The sequence below is a fragment of the Saccopteryx bilineata genome, chromosome 9, assembly GCF_036850765.1.
Source record: "Saccopteryx bilineata isolate mSacBil1 chromosome 9, mSacBil1_pri_phased_curated, whole genome shotgun sequence".
NCBI classification, from domain to species: Eukaryota; Metazoa; Chordata; class Mammalia; order Chiroptera; family Emballonuridae; genus Saccopteryx; species Saccopteryx bilineata.
The window spans coordinates 84,634,028-84,646,728 of NC_089498.1; positions in this window are offsets into that span (position 1 = coordinate 84,634,028).

The following is a 12,701-nucleotide window of genomic DNA, read 5'->3' on the forward strand; positions in this document are numbered from 1 at the left end:
AAAGGTGAGGTCCATAAAGTGTGTTTTAGAAGGAGGACAATCTGACTTTGGGTGATGGGTATGCAACATAATTGAAAGACAAGATAACCTGGACTTGTTGATCTTTGAATATATGTATCCTGATTTATTGATGTTGCCCCATTAAAAAAATAAAATTAGCCTGACCTGTGGTGGCACAGTGGATAAAGCGTCGACCTGGAAATGCTGAGGTCGCCGGTTCAAAACCCTGGGCTTGCCTGGTCAAGGCACATATGGGAGTTGATGCTTCCAGCTCCTCCCCACCTTCTCTCTCTCTGTCTCTCTCTCTCTCTCCCTCTCTGTCTCTCTCTCTCCTCTCTAAAATGAATAAATAAAATTAAAAAAAAAAGAAATCATATTAAAAAAAATAAAATAAAATAAATAAAATTATAATAAAAAAATAAAAAATAAAAAAAAGGAGATATCAAAACAAGTAAATACTTAAAGTTGCTTAGCTCTAAACATAAGCAGGGCTTTTTGTGGTGTGAGGAGCAGAGAAGAGAAGTGAGGAAGTTAGTCAAGAGGGCAAGAAGGGACAAGCAATAGAAAGAAACTTCATGAAAAACCTCAGCACCTGAAAATTTTAGAAGAGGAAAATATTTAAAAGTATGGGTGGGCCCTGGCCGGTTGGCTCAGCGGTAGAGCATCGACCTGGCATGCGGGGGACCCGGGTTCGATTCCCGGCCAGGGCACATAGGAGAAGCGCTCATTTGCTTCTCCACCCCCCCCCCTTCCTCTCTGTCTCTCTCTTCCCCTCCCGCAGCCAAGGCTCCATTGGAGCAAAGATGGCCCGGGCGCTGGGGATGGCCCTTGGCCTCTGCCCCAGGCGCTAGAGTGGCTCTGGTCACGGCAGAGCGACGCCCCTGGAGGGGCAGAGCATCGCCCCCTGGTGGGCAGAGCGTCGCCCCTGGTGGGCGTGCCGGGTGGATCCCGGTCGGGCGCATGCGGGAGTCTGTCTGACTGTCTCTCCCCATTTCCAGCTTCAGAAAAATACAATAAATAAATAAATAAATAAATAAATAAAAGTATGGGTGTCAATTTCTATCAACACATTCCTTTCAGTTCTACAGAAGCTTCATTAAAATCAGTTTCCTGCTACAGTGAATGGCATCACAAGGAAATCAAGGACATTAGTCCATACTCTTCCTTCAGGCTATAACAGAGAAAGAATTGCGTGGTCCAGGATTCAGACAGGAAAGCAGAACTGGAGGCGACCATGTGAGGCTGCACTTCTAGGAATTCATACATATCTTGGCAAGAGTGCAGGCTTTCCCATCAAAATTTAGGATTGGGAATTTATGTAAATTTTTAATAAATTTCATGGATTCTCACTGATATGCCCATCATCATTAATGTTCTACACTGTTAGTATCCCTGTCTTTCTTTCTTTTTTTCTTTCTTTTTTTTTTTTTTTTTTGTATTTTTCTGAAGCTGGAAACGAGGAGAGACAGTCAGACAGATTCCCGCATGCACCCGACCGGGATCCACCCGGCACGCCCACCAGGGGCGACGCTCTGCCCACCAGGGGGCGATGCTCTGCCCTTCCGGGGAGTCGCTCTGCCGTGACCAGAGCCACTCTAGCGCCTGGGGCAGAGGCCAAGGAGCCATCCCCAGCGCCTGGGTCATCTTTGCTCCAATGGAGCCTTGGCTGCGGGAGGGGAAGAGAGAGACAGAGAGGAAAGAGCGGGGGAGGGGTGGAGAAGCAAATGGGTGCTTCTCCTATGTGCCCTGGCCGGGAATCGAACCCGGGTCCCCCGCACGCCAGGCCGACGCTCTACCGCTGAGCCAACCGGTCAGGGCTATCCCTGTCTTTCTTGACATGCATCCATGTCAATAAAGTTTGGAGAGACATTAAGACCCCAACAAGATGAATGCCAATGTGTAATATACTTCTCAAAACCTTTGTAATGTTGAGATTTTCCCCCTCACTAACAGGTCCTCAATTCACCCTTCCATCTAATGCCCTACTTCTACCTCTCATCAAAGGGCGAAGGTAGGTTAACATAGAGAACTTAAGATATTATTCCATGCATTCCATTCCTGAATACTACAGGTGAACCTGTCCTTTGCATGTGTTAATTACAGATAGCCCATTTTTGTTTCTTACTGTCCAACCTCATCACCAATATATTTTACAGGAAATCTGCCAACTTCCTGACTCATAGATGTCAAAAGAATTTGTTTCCTATTTTAATATTAATTTGGTCATTTCAGAGAGAAAAACTTTGAATGTACAGTCCACATCACCGTTTGAAAAGGAAATCTAGTATTTCAGAAGAGGGATAAAATCCAACAGGACTGGTTCTTGGTCATCGGTGCATAGTCTCGCTCACATTCATCTTTTTCTTCCCAACACACCATTATACATATGACTCATTCAAGGCTTGCAGAATTTGCCAGTAGCCTACTATCTGATCTTCTAAGCACTAGACTCTCTTTTCCTGAATTTTTTCATAAATTTAATCTTATTTTAATGGTCTTTTTATTTTGTCTCTCTCCTGCTCAAATACCAGTGAGAACTTCCATGAGACCATAAGCTTCCATATAACAGAACTATGACCTAAAGGTTAATCTAGACCAAAAAAAAAATATGGTGTTTATATGGAGTTATAATCTCAGATGTAGAAAATTTGCAGAAATCCAGTCATTAGGCTAGAGTCAAGAGATTATGGTGAAAAGGGCTTATACTGATTTAGGTAGAAAGTTAGTGTCTGGTTGTAATGCATTTGCTGGCATTTTTCTAGCCTCATATCTTTGTCTTCCCTTTGTGTCCCACATCTGGGCAATCTGATTAAATAGCCTAGATGTTCCCTCGTTCGACACTGGTGAGCAATTCAAATTACACAAACCCCTTCCCATGTGGAAACTTTCAGTCAGATCCCACACCCTAACTATCAAAAATTCCCATGCTGTCTCCTTTCCTTTTGGTTTCAAACAATATTCAGACAAGTTGTGGAGGGCTGCCCTCCTTCCTCTTTCCATAGAGCCTCATTATGTAATTATTTGTGTAAAGTTTTTAAAACCTTCTCAGGGTGTATGTGGTATCATTAGTCTTGACATTCGAACCAAATTGGGGGTAGAGGGCCCATACTGTTCTGATAACATGGCTACAATATTAATTTAAAAAATATTATTGCCTGACCAGCTGGTGGCACAGTGGATAGAGCATCAACCGGCATGCTGAGGTCCTAGATTCAAAACCCCAACATCGCCAGCTTGAGCACAGGCTCACCAGCTTGAGCATGGGTTGCCAGCTTGAGTGTGGAATCATAAACATAATTCCATGGTCACTGGCTTGAGCCTAATGGTCACTGGCTTGAAGCCCAAGATCACTGGCTTGAACAAGAGGTCACTGGATTATCTGGAGCCCCCACCTCCCTGGTCAAGGCACATATGAAAAAGCAATCAATGAACAACTAAAGTGCTGTAACTACGAGTTGATGCTTCTCACTCTCTCCCTTTCTGCCTCTCTGTTTGTCTGTCTGTCTCTTACTCTCTCTCTCTCTCTCTCACTAAAATAATAATAATAATATTATTATTATTATTCTGGGCCACAGCAGAGAGTAAAGCCACAGTGAACAATGCCCATGGAGACGATGCTCACACATTGATTTACACCTTTATTTAAGCATATACTGAAAACCAATAGCACAAACAAGTAATCAGTCATTAATTGGAAGCAACTAGTCTGCCTGATTAGAGTTAGAGAAGGTTCTGGAATTAAGAGCACTGGCCTTGTTTCCCAATCTATCACTTTTCTGGCAATAGTAAGTGCTTAAGAAATGTAACTATTAGGATCAGCAGTACTACCATCTACTCCCTTTTTTAATTCTTATTATATTTTAATGAGGAAAGAATAATTTTTCCTATTTTCACAGATACATACAAATTGCTTGGGAAGAAATCCATCTTCCATAGGACAGGGGTTCCCTTGAAGGGAGGGAAACATCTGTAAACTTGTGAACACAGCACTGACTGCAGGGATAGAGGAGGAGCCAGGCACCTGTCTAGACAGCTAAATGAAAGGTTTCTGGTTCAGAGCATGGGTGTGTCATCCTCTTGCCCTGAAAAAGAAAACTTGATGCAGAAGTGAGGAATGAATTAAATTGTAAAATCTAATAGCCGGCTTTTCTTTGATCTCACCTTTCATCAATCTAGAGAACTATCTCTGCTTAAATAATGGAAATAGCATCACTTAACTATGCTGGTTTAGCCTAAGTATGTTGATTTGCAGCTTTTACTTCTTACAAATATTAATCTTGTTCTTTCTTAAGACCCTGCATCTGAGGTTTGACCTCCAGAATTATAAACAAGGATGGTATGACAAATCTCTGTAAATGATCATGTTGTATTCGTACCACTGTTCTTGTCATGAGCATAAAATACCATTTCCTTGAAATATTCAGGTTGTGAGACTGCCATTCCAGGTTTGTATTAAAGGTAGATTTTAACCATTCATGTCATACAAGAGGAAAACAAAATTTTTCTCTAATTAAAATTTTAAAATCTGCAATTAAGATCTCCTTGCTATTACTAATTAAAGAGTCGTCTGTATCCATGTATAAAGAAATAAACTTATTTTACCTCATTTGCTCAAATATGAGCTTTCTAGCAAGTATCTACATAACATACATATTTTACCCTTCACAGTTAACGAACTGTTTTTATATGTATTACACAGTGATGCTTAAGGGTCCTTTTCTTGCCCTCTGCAATGTGCCTCTTTGGGCCACTGGTCAGTGTGACCTGCTTTTGAAGCCCTTGTCATGCTCCATATTACTTTCTCTAGACAAGCTTGTTCCATTACATGGGACATCCTTTATTTCCTGCAAGGACTTCAAAACCTATCTCCTACCCTTTCTTTCTAGCTCATCACTGTCCTTCACAGGGATATCTGTTCTAAAGTCTCATTTCACAGTTCCAGGAGCCTCTCAACTAAGGAAGCTTCCAATTCCATCAGTTCACATCAATGTGGAGGCACAGGTATATTTTGACATTATCTTTACCAGACACGTTTTACATCTCTAAACATCAATAAACTAAAGATTTCCTCTGGGACCAACTCTCCAGGTGCACTAGTCATTCATACACTCACTAATTTATTTATTTAGCAAAATGACTTTCTACCATGTTCTACTGGCCCTGAATACACCGCAATGCCATGGAATGTCCCCTTCCTGCTCATGGGTCCCTCTATTCCTGCTCCATTCCAAAACGTATTATAAAAGTGGGATTGTACAGCACTAAATACATCTACCTGACAAAAATTATTTTATTCCTCTCTTTCTGATTTTTTAAAGTCCAATACAGATCTTCAAGGAGGAAAGTCTAAAGAAGAAAGCACCCACTAATGTTCAAGAGTATTTGAGTGTGTTAACATTTTTGTGACCTTTGTAAAAGACATTAAGAAAATACGTTACATTATTTTATCAATATGTTTCAAAAGCCTACATGCAACATATAAATTAACTGGTGACATAACTGTGGTAACATAATTTCCAAAATCAAGAGAAATGAAGATAAAATTTGTTAGTGCATAATGAGGAAAATAGAAACTTGATCATGATAAATTTTAGGTGTTCTGAATCATAACTATAGATCAAAATCATCTATAATACTTTTTAAAATGCCAATGCCTAGACCTCACAAGAGATCAGTTAAAACAAGCTACCTGTGCTGGGAGTCAGGCACTTGAATTTATTTTAATTTGCACAGGTGATAGTAAGACTTACCTAGGGTTTTGAAACACTAATCTACTGAAAGGGTTAAGTGTTGACTAACTCTGACAATAGATCTTTCTGAGAATTACAGGAAGCCCTGCAATGTTAAAAGTCCCCATTTTTCCTTGCCAGTTCCTGAGATTTAATTTACCCACGTCTCCTAATTAGTTTGTTTTACTTAGTTTGTTTTACTTTAGGTTGGTTGCATAATCCCACTTGTTCAATATGAACCCAAAATATGCTATGCATTTAATTACTGTGGTGATTTTAGCTGAAATACAGCTTTTTAAAATACAGCTTGGAGAACATGGAGAACTTCTTGTTAATGTGAAATAATTTGGTGTAAATTAAAAGTATTGGTTACCAGTTGCAGCTTTTCACACAGAATTGTTGGGGGGGGGTTGTTTGTTTGTTTGGTAATTAGCTAATATAGTCAGAGATGGCTGTAACTGGTTTGCTTTTAAAGAAGCATTCTCCTTACTGGATTATGCTCCTTTTTTACACTCATATTTTAAGTTAAATTTTATTTATTGAAGAGGGGTTGGAACGGGTGATGCACTCTGCAAATTAAAACTTAATTGATTTGATCCATATGTACAATCTTATTTGCTAACAAACAAGATGGAGGAAGAGCTTGGGAGTGATTGCTAAGGAAAATATTACCTTATCATAGTGAGATAATCAATCTTGTAAAACACAAGACCAGTATTTTTCTGTAGCAGCACCACTAGATCAGGTTACAACACAAGCATCACCCATTCTCACCCTCAATCTTCCATTTAGCTATATGCAGTGGTACCTTGAGATACAAGCAGACCAACATATGGAGTTTTTAAGATATGAGCTGCTGCTCGGTCTGTATTTTTGTTCAAGATTCCAGAGAAATTCGAAGATACGAGTTATAATTCGGGAAGCTGCTGCTAGTTGGTGCGTTGGCACATGGGTCCAGTATCGGCAGCACAACACCAGCATCTTGTTCTTTCTCACGTGTTACCTGCAGAATCAAGTCAAATCTTGTGCGCTGTACTCATTCTTGCATCATTTTTGCATTTTTTACTAACTTTTTTTGTGTGCTATCATGGGCTGAAGAAAGTGAGTGTAAAGGACAGTGATGAGAAGAAGAGAATAATATCGATAGAAGTAAAGCAAGAAATAATAGAAAAAAAGGAACGTGGTGTACGAGTGATTGAACTAGCAAGGCTGTACGACTGCAATACATTTATAATTTGTATCATCCTTAAACAAAAGGATGCCATCAAAAGCACAAATCCAGCAAAAGGAACTACAGCTCTGTCCCAATTAAGGACAAATATCCATGAAGAAATGAAGAAGCTTCTGCTGGTGTAGGTGGAAAAGAAATAGCTGGCAGGAGATACAGTGACGGAGACTGTAATATGTGAAAAGGCACGTATTATTTACAGTGACTTGAAGAAGAAAGAACCATCAACCTCAAAAGAGGCAGCAGAAGATACATTTAAGGCAAGTCACAGCTGGTTTGAAAATGTCAAGAAGAGATCTGGCATCCACTCGGTGGTGAGGCATGATGAAGCTGCGAGTGCTGACGTTAAGGCAGCTGAGGAGTACATCGTACGTTTTGCTGTGCTTATTGCAAAGGAAGGCTACATCCCCCAACAAGTGTTCAACTGTGACAAAACAGGATTGTTTTGGAAAAACATGCCCTGGAGGACTTTCATCACTGCAGAGGAGAAGAAGCTGCAGACCATAAACCCATGAAGGACCATCTGACCCTCGCATTGTGTACAAATGCTAGCGGTGACTGTAAAGTAAAGCCACTGCTAGTGTATCATTCCAAAAATCCTTGAGCCTTTAAGATTCACAAGATTCTTAAAGAAAAACTGCAGGTTATGTGGCACGCCAATGCTAGAGCATGAGTTATGCTGCAGTTTTTTATTGAATGGGTAAATCTCGTCTTTGGTCCTGTAGTGAAGAAATATCTTCAAGAAAATAAACTCACGATGAAAGCATTACTAATCCTTGATAATGTTCCAGCCCACCCACTTGGTTTTGAAGATGACATTCTCGGTGAGTTCAAGACGTGAAAGTCCTCTACCTCCCACCCAACACGACTTCAATCTTGCAAGCTATGGATCAGCAGGTCATTTCCAACTTTATAAAGCTTTACACTTGTTCCACCACTGCTTTGAGGTGATTGAGAATACAATTCCAACCCTTCAAGAGTTTTGGAAAGATCACTACAACATCATGATATGTTTATGCATTATTGACTTGGCATGGCAAGAGGTTACAAGAGGAACCTTGAACTCAGCATGAAAAAAGTTATGGCCTGATATTGTTGCAGACAGGGACTTCAAAGGATTCGAACCAAAGACCAAGACCGAGGTAAAAGCGTTGGAGAAGATTGTGTCCCTCAGAAAATCGATGGGTCTGGAGGTAGATGAGGGTGACCTAAACAAGCTCATCAAGGAACATGAGGAGGAACTCTCAACTGAGGAGTTGAAGGAGCTACAGATGTTGCAACATATGGAGCTTCTGCAAGAGATTAGTAGTGAGGAGGAGGTAGAGTCGGAGGAAGTGATTTCTACAAGTGAAATTAAAGACATACTGGCAATGTGAGAGAAGCTTTCGAGTTTCATTGAAAAGAAACACCCAGAGCCTGACCTGTGGTGGCACAGTGGATAAAGCGTCGACCTGGAAATGCTGAGGTCACCGGTTTAAAACCCTGGGCTTGCCTGGTCAAGGCACCTATGGGAGTTGATGCTTCCAGTTTCTCCCCCCTTCTCTCTCTCTGTCTCTCTCTCCTTGCTCTCTCTCTCTGTCTCTCTCTCTCCTCTCTAAAAAAATGAATAAATAAATTTTAAAAAATGTCTTTAAAAATAAAAAAAAAGAAACACCCAGAAAAAGTTTCAAATGGTTGTGCTTCAGTACTTTTTAACGACACTTGTTTGTCACATTTCCATAACATTTTAAAAGGCAGGCAAAAGCAAACCTCTTTGGATAGATTTTTATTCAAAAGTCCTGCAAGTGAAAGTGCTGAAAGTGCAGCCAAAAAGGCATAAACAGGTGATGATTAAATGAAAAATACGTAATGTTAAGCTTAGGTTAAGTTTAAAGTTAAGAAAGTGCATTTTTTACAATTAAGTTTTTGTGGTTTCATTTTAAGTAAAGAAAGTGCAGTTTTAGTTTTGTTTAAAGAAAATGCAGTCTTAGTTTACATTTAGTGTTAAGAAAGTGCAGTTTTAGTTTACATGTCTACAGTGCCTGCATCCCTTCCTCCCTCCCTCCTCTTAGCTGCATTCGTCTGTCTCCGAGGTAAGAATACAGTACTAAATAACACTTTTTTCTTTTATTTCATATATTTTTTTATGCATTGGTAAAGTATACATGTGTGTTTCTTAATTAAAAACATGTCTTTTTTCATAATTTAAGATGGTTTGGGGATGTTTCACAGGGCTGGAACAGATTAAATCTATTTCAGATATTTTAAATAGGAGAAATTTGTTTGATATACAAGTTGACTGACTTATGAGCTCGGTTACAGATCTAATTAAACTTGTATCTCAAGGTACCACTGTAAAACCAAACATGACTGACATATGCACTTGGCACAAAATGATGCCACAGAGCATATGACATGCACATAACATCGCACAGCCTTGAAAGCACACAGCATAGGCTCCTCCTAGTAATCACTGGCGGTGGCAGCAAATGCATACTGGGAGTGCGCCTAACAGTCAAATTAATTGGAAAACAAATGCTGAGGCTTTCATACAAATAGTTTTTATGATAGAAGCAGAGAAAGTTGAGAACTGCATAAAATACAGAGAATCTTACTAGTGGAGTTCTAGCAGACCTTGAACCTATCTGGCAGCCCAGGGTGAAGCAATCAGTGATAAGTGATTAAGAATCACTGAAATGATTTCTCACAAAAGTAAGGGGAAAAAATCCATCCTGGGATTTTATTTTGAGTTGTAACGTCTAACACTCAACTAGACTATACAAGATCCAGCACTCAACCTCAAATTCTGCACAAACCAAGAGGACAGAGTTAAATCCCCTTATTAGACATGCAGGAAAAAATGACGAGAAAAGGCTATTTGTGTTGTACTAAAATCACAGATTTCATGAGCTTTAGAGTGGCAACCCCCACCCCAGTCAATCAATCCTAGCTTAGATGTCCTTAGGCTATCTTTCAAATTTTGAATCAAGTCATTTGTCATCTGTTTAATCTTGGTAATGTAGCTTGCAATTCTGATTGAAAGAAATATGTCAGGATTTCTTAATAAGGTTTCTAATAAGGTTTTCTAATAAGGTTTATATAAATTCGCAGTTTACAAATAAAACATCTTGGGGTTTTATTTATTTATTTATTTATTTTGTATTTTTCTGAATTTGGAAACGGGGAGGCAGTAAGACAGACTCCCGCATGCGCCCGACCGGGATCCACCTGGCATGCCCACCAGAGGGCGATGCTCTGCCCATCTGGGGCATCACTCTGTTGCAACCAGAGCCATTCTAGCACCTGAGGCAGAGGCCATGGAGCCATCCTCAGCGCCTGGGCCAACTTTGCTCCAATGGAGCCTTGGCTGCGGGAGGGGAAGAGAGAGACAGAGAGGAAGGAGAGGGGGAGGGGTAGAGAAGCAGATGGGCACTTCTCCTGTGTGCCCTGGCTGGGAATTGAACCCAGGACTCATGCACACCAGGCCAACGCTCTACCACTGAGCCAACTGGCCAGGGCCATCTTGGGTTTTAAATTATTTGAATTAGTGCAAAAACTCAAGAGTCAATAGAATAAAAGTCTGTCTCCAACTTCTCCACTGAAATAGTTGCAAAAATGGGGTTTGAACAGGTAATATTTAAATTCCTTTCTAACTTCTAATTCTTTAGTCTTTGCCAAAGTATTCTATTAAGATTCATCTTATTGTTTCTAATAATTTCCTAGGATATAATATTTCTCTTATAGAGGCATTCAGTACTCATATGTGTTTATTGTACTTTGACTACAGAGGGTTCTTATCTATTTAAAAGGCAAACACTCATCTGTAAAATAGAAAAATAGCACTTATATAATAGGGTTCAATATAATATCTACAGAGAACTTAGAGCAGTTTATGCTAAGAAACTACCACCAATCAAAAAAATCTTATTATCAATATCACAAATAATTATATGCAGCTCTAGAAGAAATTAATGTGGCCATATTTACTTTAGAATTGGAAATACATTTGGATTTTTATACTATTATATTGAAATGCAATGTTTCCAAATAATTATGTAACAAGTTGTCTTTTCTTAAAACCAAATTATCCTCCAACACTGGACTTGAGAGGAACTTTAGGAACCATTTATTTCCAAGTATTTTTTATTTCTAAGTGATTAGAAGAACATTTTCTTTCTACTAAACTTTAGATAAAAGTGCACATAAATTGATTTTACTTGTTTTGATTGGGCCAGATTCTCAGTAGCTTCCACTTTCTCCAAACAGGAATATCTCAGTTAATTCTAAAACAACTCCTAATTCTCCTCAAAATTAAGTGTAAAAACCACTAATATAGATCAGCCCTCTTATTTTACAGGTGAGGACAGCCATGCTCAGTCCTGTCAAAGATGGTGAATTCATGTTAGAGCTAGAAAAAGAATGTCAGTGTGCAATATAGACTTAACCCTGCCAAAGAGAAGTGTGGCCTCTGCCCTTGGCTAGGGAGGCAATCTCTAAGCACTTAGGATGTCTCTTGACCAAAAAGAGACTCTATTTGCCTGGGAACTTTGGAACGTGCAAATTATCAATGTTAATGATATAGTTTATAGCAAAAGCCTCAGAGCACTTATTATCTCAGTCTCTGAAAGGGCTAGAGACTAAGGTCAGCCATGCAGGTGGTTAACAATATGTATCTGGTTAAGTCCCAATAAAAACTTTGGACAACAAAGCTGGGGTGAGCTTCCCTTGTTGGTAATACTCTATGTATATTTTCAGATGTTGTGGCTGGAGAAAAGTAGGTGCCATCCACATAAGACTCTAGGTAGTAGACAAGGAGATCATACCAGGGAATTCTGAGTCCCTGCCTTGTATCCCCTTCTCTGGACTGATTTTAGCCAGTATGCTTTTGGTGTAATCACTCATAACCATAAGTATATGGCTTTTCTGAGGTCTGTGAATCTTTCCAACAGATTATTGAGACTGAGAGGGACCTTGAGGACTCTTGAACATTCTAAGCCACCACTATCTTGACTTCTTTGGTGCAGTTTTCTTTTTATAACACCACGTGTGAAATACTCATGATTCTCTTTCAATTTAGTGTAATGGAGCACAACCATTATATATAATAATGCTATATGTTCTGCCATCTTCATTTATAGCAAAGAGTATAGAGGAAGTAAACATATAAATAATTTAAAGTGTATTCTATAATTCTTACTAACAAATTATTATAGAGACAAGCAATCATAAATATAAATTAAGAATTAAAATTTAAAGTTTTTCTAATAAGGTTTATATAACTAAATATTTTAAAACACACTTCATTTTATTAGTATTTTTACATACCTATTTTGTTGATATCTTTTGCACTGTGTGTGGTAGGAAATTATTATTATAGACATTTATACCATAAGATCTGAAATTTCAAGTGCTGCTTTGACATGATTGAGCTTCACAGGGTCCCAAAGGCCTAACTGCATGTTCCCCTGTAGTCACCATATGAACTCCTGCCAGTGGGAAAAGCTCCACACCCTGCTCCAGGGGGTCTTCAGGTTACGACATAGTTCCATTCCTACGACAGGGACATAACCAGAATTCTTGGTGTAAGTTGAAACACAACTTAGCCTAAGTCACCTACGTATCCTAACACACGTGCACTTTTAACAGTCCAAAATGACATAGGTAAGCTACGGGGACGCCAACTCCCTCACTCATATGCCATGTTACTGCGTATTCTTCCGCCATAGGCAAGCAAACTAGTTTGTCCATGTAGTCTGTAAGTAATA